Genomic DNA, 15,952 nt, shown 5'->3' with positions numbered 1-15,952 from the left:
TTGGCAAGGCCTGAAGAACATGGTTGCTGTGAACACCACGACCAACTACAGAAACACCATCCATGTGGACAGTAGCAGCCCTACATCTCTCCCCAGTGACCTTAACTCTTTTCACACCAGATTTGAAGCAGACAACACCGCACAGCTGGAAGAGATTAAGACCACACTTCAACCCACTGACTGCACACTCACCTTCAACGTAGAGGATGTGATGAGAGCCCTGAGGAGGACTAGAGAGACCAACTCACCCGACCCATACAACATCAGTGGCTGTGTGCTCAGGCCAGAGGTGGGTAGAGTAGCCAAAAATTGTACTTAAGTAAGAGTAATGTTACTTCAAAATAATATCACTCAAGTAGAAGTAAAAAGTAGTCATCCAAAAAATTACTCAAGTAAGAGTAAAAGCGTATTTGGTGAAAAGACTACTCAAGTACTGAAAGTACTGAGTAAGTGTTTGATTGTAATGTCCGATATATTTTTTAGAAATTATGTGATCAGACAGACAAAAATGTAAAATAATGTGCAAATTCTGGTATTTCCAAATAATAATAAAAAATGCAAAAATAAACATCTTTACAAAATGACAAGTTAAGACACAAAAAACAAAAACTTCCAAATCTCAGTTTTTCACAACATAAAGCTTTTGAAACAAATACCTGTAGTATGGTAACGTTTGTATGTTTGAACAGTGCAAACTACTTCCAGTGAAAAGATATACTGCATGCTCATAGAGTCTATGACAGACTGTATGTGAATGCTGTATCCCCCTCCAAATTTACTTCACTGAGCCAGCCCTCTGGACTTCCAGTAAGCTGTGTTCCTATTGGCTGTCCAGGTGGCTGCTTAGAGTTATCAGGAACACCTGAGCATCTCAGTGTCTTCCTGCTTTATTGCAGTCAAACATTTCCTCTGCTTCTCTTCACGACTGAGCTGGCTTTGGCTCTGTTTAGTTTGTTCTTTAGGTGTTGGCTTGCAGCTTCCAGCAGTAAAATCATCTTTGTGTTTCTTGGTGTGTTTTAGGGCTTTGTACTGGATAGTTGTCTTGGTAAATGTGGTCTTTAGCCACAGTTAGCACATGGTGCTAATATGTGCAGTGATTACTGGATTTGGTGCAGCTGAGTTGTGTCTTTATCTTGGCTGTAGTGACTCTTTAGAGGTTTTTGGTCAGACACATTCTGTATTCTTGTTTCTGAGCCAACGATGGTTGTCCAGAAGGTAAGAGCTCCTGTCCTGATTCTGTTTAAAGAGGTTCTCTGGTAGGCTGCAGGTAACTTTAGCGTTTGGGTTGTGCTAGTTTGAGTTTTGTACGGTTTCATTTGGATCTTGAGGCCCCTCCATGCGGTTTAATGAGGTTTTCTGTAACAGTTCTACAAAACAACCTGCAGCAGAAGAGACTTTTTAGAGTTTTTAGGAAGTTCTGGAGACCAGACTTTAGAGCAGCAGAAACATTTGTCAGCAATTTGAACAGGAGAAGGTGAGCTTCAGAGTAGAAATTAAACAGAAATCTTTTTGACCCGTGTGGTGAGGTCCTGTACCAAGAGTTTGAGCAGGTTGTGAAGAGTCTGTAGTTCTTTTGTCTGAAAGCGCAACAAGAGTCGACACATTAAAGGAGAAAACGGGAGATATTGTTGGTTCTTCTGTCGCTCTGCGATTTAATTTCCTTAGACTGAATATCAAGTTTCTACTTTATATGATTTACCATGTGAGCCCAAGAAGACTTCAATAAACTCCCTCCATCCCCTGGACACGACGGATTTTATTACCATGTTAAATTATTTTTTTCAAAAATGTCTTGAGTTTCAGTCATAGTTTTAGCATAGTCTATTCTCTTTAATTTTTTTCATCTGTGTGAAAGGTGCTAAACAAGTAAAGTTGAATTGATAAACTGAATAACACATGATTGTGACAACAGAAGTATTTTTATTGTGATTTAAGGGTTTGTTCCATTTTTAAGATCGGGGTTAAAATCTTGACAGAAATAAACTACATTTTAAAAAGCAATTAAATTAAAGGAAAAGACATTTAATACAATGTAACTTTAAAAAAGAAATTAAACATTAAATACAATTAAATTATATTAAATTAGATAATTAAACAGAAGATACAAAACATGTAATTAGGAAATGAAACAATTTTTCAAACAAAAACATTAAAGATGAAATATTTTAGAGAATTAAACATTTTAAAAATTCAATTAAACATTTAATTAGATTAACCCTTAAAGACAAAATATTTAATAACTAAATTAAATGTTTAACTTTAATAAATCAAACAATGAAAAAGAATATTAAACATTAAAGACAAAACATTCAGATAATTAAATGTTAAAAATACAAATAATTTAATTACAAAATTAAACATAAAAATACAATTTAACAATTAAAACCATTAAAGACAAAATATTTAATTGGATGAACATTAGAAAAGACAAAATATTTAACTAGATCTTTAAACATTTAATTATAAAATTAAATATTAGAAAAGACAAAACATTGAATATGAAATGAAACAAAAACAATGAAGCATTTAAAAAGAAAATTAAACATTAAAAGAAGATAAAACATTTAAAAAGAAAAACCTTAACGACAAAAGATTTAATCAAAAAACTAAACACTGGGAAAGAAAATGAAAATTTTCAAACTTAGAACACTTAGAAAAGCTGATAAAACATTTGAAAGAACAACAATTAAACATTAAAAAGACAGAACATTTCAAAATCAAATCAGACATTAGAAAAGAATAAAAGGTGAGAAAAGAGCAAAACTAAACATTTAAGAAGAATCAAACTAAAGACAAAACATTTGAAAAGACACCAGTTAGACTTTAGAAGATCAAATTAAACAGAAGAGACAATAAAACGACCAAAAACAGATAAAGGTCTTGTTGGAAGAATTATGCTTATTATGCTTAAAATCCTTAGAATAGAATACGTATGCTTAGATTATCATTGATTGACTGTGAAACGTATGTGCCTTTTGAACCATGACTCTATGTATTTTAAACCATGATTTTATGTGTCCTTTGTACTCTATGGCAGAGACATGTAGACACAGCACATACCGAGAGGCAACCAGAATTAGGCCTTCTAGACAACAAGGCAAGCAGACGCGAATATCATGTCTGCCTCTGAAGGTCTTTCTGTTAACATCTCACTGCTTGTGAAGAAGGTTTTTTACATTGTCATCTCATGCCGAGTCATGGTACCACCTTCTATGTTACATTCCTGTCTGAAACAAATAAAAAGATGCAGGGGAGACACAGGCTCTTTGGAGTTGGGTGGCTGATGCTACGCTGTGTACAGCTTGTCTCTCTCCCCTTGCGGCAAGTAAAATACAGTGCCTTGTGAAAGTATTCGGCCCCCTTGAACTTTTCAACCTTTTGCCACATTTCAGGCTTCAAACATAAAGATATAAAATTTTAATTTTTTGTCAAGAATCAACAACAATTGGGACACAATTGTGAAGTGGAATGAAATTTATTGGATATTTTATACTTTTTTAACAAATAAAAAACTGAAAAGTGGGGTGTGCAATATTATTCGGCCCCTTTACTTTCAGTGCAGCAAACTCACTCCAGAAGTTCAGTGAGGATCTCTGAATGATCCAATGTTGTCCTAAATGACTGATGATGATAAATAGAATCCACCTGTGTGTAATCAAGTCTCCGTATAAATGCACCTGCTCTGTGATAGTCTCAGGGTTCTGTTTAAAGTGCAGAGAGCATCATGAAGACCAAGGAACACACCAGGCAGGTCCGAGATACTGTTGTGGAGAAGTTTAAAGCCGGATTTGGATACAAAAAGATTTCCCAAGCTTTAAACATCTCAAGGAGCACTGTACAAGCAATCATATTGAAATGGAAGGAGTATCAGACCACTGCAAATCTACCAAGACCCGGCCATCCCTCTAAACTTTCACCTCCAACAAGGAGAAGACTGATCAGAGATGCAGCCAAGAGGCCCATGATCACTCTGGATGAACTGCAGAGATCTACAGCTGAGGTGGGAGAGTCTGTCCATAGGACAACAATCAGTCGTACACTGCACAAATCTGGCCTTTATGGAAGAGTGGCAAGAAGAAAGCCATTTCTCAAAGATATCCATAAAAAGTCTTGTTTAAAGTTTGCCACAAGCCACCTGGGAGACACACCAAACATGTGGAAGAAGGTGCTCTGGTCAGATGAAACCAAAATCGAACTTTTTGGCCACATTGCAAAACGATATGTTTGGCGTAAAAGCAACACAGCTCATCACCCTGAACACACCATCCCCACTGTCAAACATGGTGGTGGCAGCCTCATGGTTTGGGCCTGCTTTTCTTCAGCAGGGACAGGGAAGATGGTTAAAATTGATGGGAAGATGAATGGAGCCAAATACAGGACCATTCTGAAAGAAAACCTGTTGGAGTCTGCAAAAGACCTGAGACTGGGACAGAGATTTATCTTCCAACAGGACAATGATCCAAAACATAAAGCCAAATCTACAATGGAATGGTTCACAAATAAACGTATCCAGGTTTTAGAATGGCCAAGTCAAAGTCCAGACCTGAATCCATCGAGAATCTGTGGGCAGAGCTGAAGACTGCTGTTCACAAACGCTCTCCATCAAACCTCACTGAGCTCGAGCTGTTTTGCAAGGAAGAATGGGCAAGAATTTCAGTCTCTCAATGTGCAAAACTGATAGACATACCCCAAGCGACTTGCAGCTGTAATTGCAGCAAAAGGTGGCGCTACAAAGTATTAATGCAAGGGGGCCGAATAATATTGCACGCCCCACTTTTCAGGTTTTTATTTGTTAAAAAAGTTTAAAATATCCAATAAATTTTGTTCCACTTCACGATTGTGTCCCACTTGTTGTTGATTCTTGACAAAAAAATTAAAATTTTATATCTTTATGTTTGAAGCCTGAAATGTGGCGAAAGGTTGAAAAGTTCAAGGGGGCCGAATACTTTCACAAGGCACTGTACAAGAGCTCGAGTACTGTCTCTCCTTCCTTGTGCTGTCTCTGTGTTTTTCAGGTTTTCAGGTTTTAAACCCAACAGGTCTTAAACCATTTTCTAGGCTTCAATGAAAACATCAAGTTGTTTCTTCAAACATTTCTTGGTTTGACTGTGGACAGATTTACTAAGAACTCATTTCAGAAAATTGCTTTCTAGATAAAGTCTACTAGTATTGAAGGCATTGATCAGACTAATGTTACCTTCTGATGTCCACAAACTTTACTGTACAGTGAAGAGAATCAAAGTTTGTTGAGGATTTCTAAAGAACCCATAGGTGAAGGTCTAAGAAGAACTCAGATGGATGGTCTCAATGTGAAATCAAGACTCATGGCCACAAGTTTTAAGGCTTCTGTTAACCAGAAAGTTCAAACTAACAAAGTACTGAGAAACTTTTAAAACTTCAGCCCTCAGACTGTCGCAAGGTTCAAAATAAAAGATATCTACTGTGGGACTTAAAAAATTTCAGCCCTCAGACTGTGTGAAAGCTCAGGTCATGAGGACTTGAGGTCTCGAGGTTTTGGAAAGTCTTGGAACTGAGGGTTCAACCCTCCAGCACAAAGGCTGAAGTCTAACCTGAGAAAAACGGTCGAGATGAGACTCGAGTTTAAAACTTGAAAATGGCAAAAAATAGAAGATAAATGCGCAAAAAAGAAGCATTTGTATCTGAGTGAGTACCTCAGGGGGTAAGAAGAGAGACTACCAAATGGAAGGTAGCAGGTTCAAGACTCATGACTGGCGTTTGACTTTGTCAGGATTTTCAAAAATTGTAAGAAAGGGCTGGTCTTGAACCAGTGACCTGCAACTCCATAGGCAAACCCTTAACTCAATGAGCTACAGATCAGGTAAAAATAACTAATTTCGTCGTCCCTTTGTCATCATAGTTTCTGTTCCTAATAAAGTGACCACAGGGGTGGAGCCAAGGCGGAGTCAGGGCGGAGAGTAGGCGGGGAGGTAGGTGGCGGGCTCCCCCCTCTACCCCTCCACCTCCCCCCCACTGCCCCCCTCTACTCCCCTTGTCATGAAGAGGTGTTGAAGTCGGCGAGGATGGAGTGACTTAACAGCGACTAGAAGGAAGACAACTCAAAGAGCAGGTCTTTAACCAGCATCCCTAAAATCCATGGAGTCGGCTCCAGAGAAATGAAGGAAGGTCAACTTTTATCAACCTCCATCCAGATGTTCAACTTGATATCTTTACTTGGAGATTTTTAGCACCACAAACCTTTATAGTATCACATTTTATTATCATTTATTAGGACTTTAATGGAATCCACCAGCAAAATTAGTTTTTGTTGACAAACTTTATTCTTGTCGTTGTTGGACTGCAGGATTTAAAACTGTTCCTTCTATTTGACCTCATGTTTATTAGTTTGAGTGGAGAAAGTTATTTTAATTGTTGATTAGTCTCTTAAAAACCAAATAATAAATTAGATTAGTCAAGAGGTTTAAGTTTCTGACTTTGTCATATTTAAAATATGACAAAAAAATATTTTAAAAAAAGCATCTTGAGACAATTTTTTCCTGTTAAAAGTTGGCAGCCCTGGGTGACCTATCAAGTCTGACGTCACGCTTCACTTCGCCCATGTTAGTAAACAGAAGACAAAAGATGGAGATATCCATGCTAATGCTAATGCTATGCTAATTTTTTTGGACACCGAAGCAAGATGAAATTTCTCGAAAATGCCTCAGTTTTTTCATTCCCTGTCTGCTATTATGTGAAGAGTTTATGCTGCTATGCTGCTAATGTGACTGCAGGGCGACGTCTTGTGAAACGGAGTCACGTGATTATTGTTGCTTCGTCTGATTAGTGAAACAGTCATGTGGTAGATCCACTGGGGCAATCTCTCCGCAAAATACAGCATATCTAATGTGGTAAATAAAAAAGTAACAGTGGAGAGCAGCCCAGTGTAACAGAGTAAGAGTAGTGTTTCTTCTTCACAAATCTACTCAAGTAAAAGTAAAAAGTATGGCAGAGAAAACTACTCTCAGAAGTACTTTCTTTTCAAAAAGTTACTTAAGTAAACGTAACGGAGTAAATGTAACTCGTTACTACCCACCTCTGGCTAAGGCTCTGTGCGGAACACCTGGTAGGTGTTTTTCACATCCTGTTTCCAAAACTCCCTTGACAGCTGTACAGTTCCTCAGTTGTGGAAACATTCCACAGTCATCCCCATATCCAAGAAGAGTACAACCACAGAACTCAATGGCTTCAGACCTGTGGCTCTCACTTCCCTTGTGATGAAGGCAATGGAGAGAATTGTGAAACAACACATCATTGGAGTAACTAGCTCACAGACTGACCCTCTCCAATTTGGTATCGGTAGCAGAGGTGTAGATGATGCCAAAATATTCATTCTGGACACTTTACACAGTCACCTGGAACACCCAAACACTTCAGCAAGACTCTTGTTTGCCGACTTCTTCTCACCATTCAACACCCTTCAGCCTCACATCTTGGCTCACAAAATCTCCTCCTGCTTCCATCTGGATGAGCACCTCATCCTGTGGCTACTGGACTTTTTAACCCACAGATCACAGAGAGTGTGGGTCAACAACACCCTCTCTACAGGAATGCCTGTTGAGCTTGTGGAGGAGTACAAATATCTCGGTACCATCTTTGACAGCCAGCTGAAATTCTCCTTTAACACAGAGGAGATTATTAGAAAATGTAACCAGAGGCAGTATCTCCTTGGGAAGCTCAACTCTTTTGGAGTAAGTAAAAACATTCTCCAGACATTCTATTACTCCTTCACAGAGAGCACCGTCACCTTCTCCATCACCTGCTGGTTCTGCTCCATCAGCCTCCAGAACAGAAGTCGCCTACAGAGGACTCTCACTGTTTGCTCACAAATTATAGGACTACCTCTCAGAACACTGTCTGCAGTATACCAACAATTAACATGTAGACTGGCTAACCGGATCATCCGTGACCCCTCACATGCGCTCTTCTCAGCATTTGAGTGGCTCCCTTCTGGCTGCTGGCCTCGCTGCCCTTCATGCAGGACACAGAGGAAAAGGGCCACTTTTGTAACCAGGGCGGTCCAACTCCTCAACTCATAATCCATAATACTCCCTCCCACCCCTTCTACCACCACCACACACCACACAGACTTTAATGTGAACCATCTGTGAACTCTGCCATTTTGAACTCTGCAATTTATATCTACTTTGGTATACAACTTGTATCTATCTCATTGCCATATTGCACCTACATTGTTCATTTGTATTTGCACTAGTATGTCATATTTACACTAGTATGTTACTAAGTTGTGTTTTTTCCCTCTTTTCATTTTACTTTTATTCTTATATTACTTGTTATCTCTCTCTCTCTCTCTCTCTCTCTCTCTCTCTCTCTCTCTCTCTATATATATATATATATATATATATATATATATATCCCTATTGTTTTATTTATGTTACTTATCTCTAATTGCCTGTTTTTTACATCACTGTTGCACTGCCTGCTCTACATGCCTTTTTTAATTGCCCCCTGGAGACAAATAAAGTTTTCTGAATCTGAAAATGTAAACAAAGCTGTTATGTGTATTAGAATATCGATCAGTTCTTCAGAAAATTCATGTTCCGAGCATTGTATTATATCTAATTTCACTTCCATGGAGATGGCTTTCCTTTACTTTGAAGCACTGCCACCAAAAGAGTCTGATGTACGCTTGGGAACCATAATGAATCTCAAAAAGTTGGTGAAATTAGCACAATCCAAGGTGGCGTAAAACCGGCAAATGTAAACAAAGCCATCTTATAGCGCCACGTGACAATGCATTTATCTGTTCCGCTTGGCACATAACAACGTATTCGCCAACTAGTTCCACATGACCAGTTGCTAATGTAACACCGTAGGTTGAGAAAAATCTAGGGAAGGCTGGAACATGAACCAGGAATCGTCGAACTGCCATGCAATCACCACGCCACTGTTCAGCCGAGAAGCAGAATATCTGCCGTAAAATCATCTGAAATCTACTCTAAAAAGAACAGAAAGTATGCACAATACAATCCAAAAACTGGCAGGGCAGTTTATGCATAGCCTACACAAAGCCTTGCATTAATTGGAGGCGCATTTGTTTCATGTGTGCATAAATTAACATTACTATTTGTCATTGATAATTGTAAGCTCAAATTAAAGTATTGCACTGTTGTGGTATGGTTCTCCAAACTTGATCGGAAGCCAGTAAAGTTGCAATATAATTACATTTAACCTCCACCTCATTATTCACACTTTAAGTGTTTTGTTTTGATGAAAACCTGAGACAATGCCTTAGAACATATGCCAGCAATTGTCTGTGTTTGTTAAATAGCTCAAGGCTCCCCATTAGAGAGGCATGGACTTGAAAGTCTCACAATCACCCCTTGAAGATAACATCTTACACCAATAAATCCCTCAGTTCACAAAACACAGACAAACTACACATTTTTTTTGTTTCATATGAAATTATGGTTTATTGTCATGCAGTTATATGAGAGCTGCAAGGTCCTAGTACAGATTTAATCATAGATTTAAGTGTTCTTCGTTTACTCAAAGGACGAGCAAGTGACCCTGCATTGATGGGCTTTAGTCACATTGTTTCCCCTCCTGTTTACCAGACTTTGGCTGCTTTGAATCAACCATGAAAAACAATCAATGAGAAGCAGACTGTTGAGTTTTGGATCTTTAGTAACCTTTGCAATGTGTTTTTTGCACAGCATTCACAATTTTTTTAGAAGTAATCCATTCATCTAAAGTCTTGAGAACGGAGCCCCAAGTCTTTTCTACTGAGAGGTTGCTGAATGATGACAGCAATCGGATTTATGATAGACCCCCTTCGGCAGCACTCGTGAAAGATTAACGCAAGCAGTCAGTCACCACAAGCTATAACCTGAGTCAGTCGTGAAGTTTCTTTTAAAACTGAAATGTCATACATATATAACTTAGACACATGTGATTGTTTGTTATCAGCTCAGATTAATGCACACAGATGATCAGATGCACCTGTTGTTTTGTAAAGCCTTTATTAAAAATATTGATAATTGTAAATAAGGCCATTCATTTTAAGTCCACAATATAGGATTCAAATTTTATATATGTTTATATATATGCTTTACATATGACAATAAAATTAATCAGTAAATGTTTTCATAGTGCTTGAGCAGTTTTTTCTCTCTCCCTCAGTGTGATATAGTACTTTCTTACTTTGTATATATTTATAATAGATCAATAGTTATTATAGTTACATATAGACTGATATTTATTGCAATATACTGTAAAATTTTGTAGCATTTCTATACATGCAATATCCTTTATTTATTGTGTAGATGTTAATAGCTTTCGTTCTGCGCATCTTTTACTCTGTATTTTTATTCTCTGTTTTTATCCGAGCAGTGCACCGTATTTTCGTCATGTGATAGCATCTGTGATGTCAATTCCTGAATAATAACAAAGGAGTCTGAATATGAATTTGAATCTCAATTATAGCTGCAGACTTTGTTTGAAGTCCCAGTTTGTCTTCCGTTACCCATTTAGGTCACAATGTAGCATACTGTGACCTCAATATGCACCAAGTTCAATTTTACACTCGTGGACAAAATTGTTGGTACCCCTCAGTTAAAGAAGGAAAAACCCACAATTCTCACTGAAATCACTTGAAACTCACAAAAGTAACAATAAATTAAAATTTATTGAAAATTAAATAATCAAAATCAGCCATCACTTTTGAATTGTTGATTAACATAATTATTTAAAAAAACAAACTAATGAAATAGGCCTGGACAAAAATGATGGTACCCATAACTTAATATTTTGTTGCACAACCTTTTGAGGCAATCACTGCAATTAAACGATTTCTGTATTTGTCAATGAGCGTTCTGCAGCTGTCAACAGGTATTTTGGCCCACTCCTCATGAGCAAACAGCTCCAGTTGTCTCAGGTTTGATGGGTGTCTTCTCCAAATGGCATGTTTCAGCTCCTTCCACATATGTTCAATGGGATTCAGATCTGGGCTCATAGAAGGCCACTTTAGAATAGTCCAACGCTTTTCTCTCAGCCATTCTTGGGTGTTTTTGGCTGTGTGTTTTGGATCGTTGTCCTGTTGGAAGACCCATGACCTGCGACTGAGACCAAGCTTTCTGACACCAGGCAGCACATTTCTCTCCAGAATGCCTTGATAGTCTTCAGATTTCATCGTACCTTGCACACTTTCAAGACACCCTGTGCCAGATGCAGCAAAGCAGCCCCAAAACATTACTGAGCCTCCTCCATGTTTCACCGTAGGGACAGTGTTCTTTTCTTCGTATGCTTGGTTTTTGAGTCTATGAACATAGAGTTGATGTGCCTTACCAAAAAGCTCCAGTTTGGTCTTATCTGTCCAAAGGACATTCTCCCAGAAGCTTTGTGGCTTGTCAACATGCATTTTTGCAAATTCCAGTCTGGCTTTTTTATGAGTTTTTTTCAGCAGTGGTGTCCTCCTTGGTCGTCTCCCATGAAGTCCACTTTGGCTCAAACAACGACGAATGGTGCGATCTGACACTGATGTACCTTGGCCTTGGAGTTCACCTTTAATTTCTTTGGAGGTTGCTCTGGGCTCTTTGGATACAATTCGAACGATCCGTCTCTTCGATTTGTCATCAAGTTTCCTCTTGCGGCCACGTCCAGGGAGGTTGGCTACTGTCCCGTGGGTCTTGAACTTCTGAATAATATGAGCCACTGTTGTCACAGGAACTTCAAGCTGTTTAGAGATGGTCTTATAGCCTTTACCTTTAAGATGTTTGTCTATCATTTTTTTTCGGATGTCCTGGGACAATTCTCTCCTTCGCTTTCTGTTGTCCATGTTCAGTGTGGTACACACCTTTTCACCAAACAGCAGGGTGACTACTTGTCTCCCTTTAAATAGGCAGACTGACTGATTATGAGTTTGGAAACACCTGTGATGTCAATTAAATGACACACCTGAGTTAATCATGTCACTCTGGTCAAATAGTTTTCAATCTTTTATAGAAGTACCATCATTTTTGTCCAGGCCTGTTTCATTAGTTTGTTTTTTTTAACTAATTATGTTAATCAACAATTCAAAAGTAATGGCTGTTTTTGATTATTTAATTTTCAATAAATTTTTATTTATTGTTACTTTTGTGAGTTTCAAGTGATTTCAGTGAGAATTGTGGGTTTTTCCTTCTTTAACTGAGGGGTACCAACAATTTTGTCCACGTGTGTATGTCCAATCTTATTTTCTATTTATTTGTTCCCCCTTGGTCTTTTAATCCAACGCCACAATATCCTTTCATTTTTATGCAGATGACAGATATAACCTCTGCTGAGACCTGCTGCTCCAGGAGGCCTAGCTGCTGTTTTTAAGTGTCACAATGACATTTACCTGCACAGTGGTATAGTGGTTAGCACTTTCGCCTTGCAGTGAGAAGATCCCAGTTCAAATCCCGGGCTGGGCCTGGGATCTTTCTGCATGGATTTTGCATGTTCTCCCTGTGCATGAAGGTTTTCTCCAGGTACTCCGGCTTCCTCCCACAGTCCAAAAATATGCTGAGGTTAATTGACTATTCTAAATTGCCCATAGGTGTGAATGCGAGTGTGAGTGTTCGTCCGTTTATGTAGCCCTGCGACAGACTGGCGACCTGTCCAGGGTGTCCCCTGCCTTCGCTCGAGTCAGCTGGGATAGGCTGGGATAGGCCTAATGAGGATAAAGCGGTGTATAGAGAATGGATGGATGGACGGCTCAGAACCTTCTTCAGTTAAACAAATCAAAATCTGAAGTGTTACTTTGTAACCCTCCAAACCTACACAACAGTCTCACTGCCAAAGCTATGTGGGCGTTCTATAGAAACATTTGCCATTGCAGATTTTGTTCAAAATACTGACATAGCTGTAATTTATAAGCTGGTAGCAATTTTACCTAAATTTAAAGAATAAAGTATAATATGGGTTTGTACAAATGACTATGACTATCTTCAAAAACAGCGTATTGTTCATAATAATAACAATAATAATAATAATAATAACAAAAATAACAATACTATTAGCAATATAAATATAATATGAACATAATAAAATTTAATAAGTATAATAATCACATATTATCCAACTATTATATTTATTGGTTACTCCTTATCCCAAATAACGAGAACAAATCTAAATGCAATCCCAACCAAAGCTCAAGTTTTAAGAGGTTAAATGTCAAAAAAAATCCTACAGTAGAAAGGAAACCTGGTTCCATGTGATTTTTAAGTCACTTTCGTGGTTGTAAATAAATGTTAGGACCATGTGAGCAGAGTCCGTTTAGAACGTCAAGCGCCTTAATGTGAATGCAACATTTCACATTCTGCCTTTTGGCAACACAGCCTCATACAATAACCGCATCGTAGTATGTGTGACAGCTTACAGTCCTGAAGCAAAGCGTTGGGGCCAGCAGCACATAACTCTTGATGAAAAGCACATTTTGACTGACAGCTTGACAGTTACACTCTGCTCCAGTCATGATGACAGATCGTGCTCTGACTTAAAGTGTTGAGATGTTCTCACTTTATTTTCCTGTGATGTTTCATTCCCATACTGTTCAAAAGTTATCAGACTGTTTACTCTCTTTATACTAGTTTGTCTTTAGACTGAGTGCACTGTTTTCCTCTTTGCTTTGTTGTATCAAATGAAGCCTACAGGTATAAGGTAGAAGTGTAAGGCCGAGTACAAGGCCATGCACACTTGATTGTTCCGCATGAGAGCAGAGCATGAGAGCAGAGCAGAGTGCAGATTGCGTTGTGTGTGTGTGTGTGTGTGCACAAGCCGTCAGTCCTGACAGGAGGTCATAAATAAGATGAATGTTTAAGCTTGGGTGTTGGAATCTGTTTGCAAACTTCATTGTTGTGGAATGTCCGCTGATAAGAGGTGACTGATGAGATGCCCTGATGTCCTTAATGTACCTTTAATAAAGTTGTGAAGGGTGGTGATTGGTTGGGCATGAAGCCAGGATGAGAGGGTATCTCGTCCTAGTCCATCAATCATTAATTTTTTTGGAAAGTACCCAGCATTTAGACACCATTAGAGGGGGAATAAATAATGTCATGGTAACAGCTATATGAGACCTGTCATAAAGGAAAGATGGCCCTGGGGTGTGGGGAACTCCACACTCCTTGTCATGGCTCCTCCCTCTCCTGCTCGGCGCTCTGGCACAGCTGGCTCGAATGATTTTGTGTTTTGTTATTAAATTCTTTATTAATTCACCCACCTGTCTGTTTTGCCTGCTACTTGGGTTCACACCGCCCATGTTTTGTGACAGAATGAACCAGCCACCCCAGAACCCAACAGGCAAAACTTTTTATTTCAGAATGGCCCTCCACTATCTCCGAGACACTTGCAGCCGCCACTACTATAGCAGAGAGGATGGCCGAGTGTCTCGGAGCAATGGGGGCCGAGGTGCCCTCCGCGGCGATTGGAGCCTTTCAGGCCGCACTCTCAGGCCTAAGGTCCCTCAGGGCCACCTGGGCCGACTGTGATGGGCCCCAGGGTCTCTCTTGAGATCCTAGGGTAGCTAGGGAGTTCTTTGAGGGGCTGGAGGCCGCCTCCTCAGCCATGGAGAGGCTCGCAGCTCCCTACTTCGGTGGCTCTCTTAGCAGCCGACCGGGCCACATTATCCCGCTAGGCATAGATCCGCCCGCCAGAAAATCCGGCCGCCGTACACACGGCTGCAGAAGACACCGTAGCTCCCCTACTCCTGCCCTGGAGGGGCCCTGTGCCACCTCGCCTGCAGCTTTGGATGGGCCTTGTGCTGTCTCACTCTCCGAGCAGGTCGACGCCGCCACTGTCTCCGAGTGGGTCGACGCTGTCTCACTCCCTCCTGAGGAGAGGCCCCGTGCCACCTCCCTCCCTGCCAGGAGGCACACATTTGGGGGGGGGTACTGTCATGAGCAAACGAGCACAGCTGCTCACAATGAGCAATTCAGCTCAGTATAAAGCCTGGCTCTCTTCCCTCCTCCAGTGCTGGTTCATTGCCTCAGACCACAGGCCTCATGCGACACGCCGCTCATCCCCTCATGCACGCCGCTATCTGGACTCAACTTCCCCTTTGGATTACCTTGCCAGCCTCCCTGCCCTCGCCACGCTCTGTCTGCTCCTGGTCCGTCTTCTCCACTGTCTTCGCCACATCCCTGCTGCCGGTTCCTTCAGCTCTGCCCCCCACCTCGTCTCCCCTGGACACCTGTGAGTCACCTTTTCCTGTTAGCCCAGCTTTTGTTTTAGTTTAGCCCCCACCACAGAGAGCCGTCCTCTTTAGTTTCAGTTTTAGTTTCCCGGTTCCATTAATTCCCTGAGCCTCCTCCGAAAGGTGATTTTGTGTTTTGTTATTAAATTCTTTATTAATTCACCCACCTGTCTGTTTTGCCTGCTGCTTGAGTTCACATCACCCGTGTTTTGTGACCCTCCTGGGCTTTACAGTATAAAAGCCAGCAAACCACAGAGGATTTTCGGACTTGCCCGGGGGTGACTCTGAGTGTTTTGATCTGTGCTGCACGGAATAAACACTTTATTTTTTGAATCTGAAGACAGCTCCGAGACTCTTCTCTGCTTTTCCTGCTGCAACTATTATTTTTAACTGTGTATATTTTTCACTGATTTGGAACCTAAAACAGAGACAGAAGACTTAATCTGAGAAGACAATGTATACACTACAGCTTCATCATAAAAGATTCTTCATTACCAATTACTCACCACTGCAAACTAATCCATGGCAATAAATTAGTGACAGAAGAGTTAAACTTAGTTCACTGTTTCATGTACTGACAGAACATATATTTACAGCTGTTTACCTAAAGATGATGATACCTGTTAATACGTGTGATTGGATCCACATGGATTAAAGAGATTAAAAGGGTCAACTCACCAAAATTAGAAAAAATAAATTTTCTTTGTTGTGCTTTAACTCTGCAGACATTTTAGGTATTATTATACCCAGGTTTTGAGTCAACAG

The sequence above is a fragment of the Acanthochromis polyacanthus genome, chromosome 8 (assembly GCF_021347895.1).
Source record: "Acanthochromis polyacanthus isolate Apoly-LR-REF ecotype Palm Island chromosome 8, KAUST_Apoly_ChrSc, whole genome shotgun sequence".
NCBI classification, from domain to species: Eukaryota; Metazoa; Chordata; class Actinopteri; family Pomacentridae; genus Acanthochromis; species Acanthochromis polyacanthus.
This window is presented reverse-complemented; position numbering follows the sequence as displayed.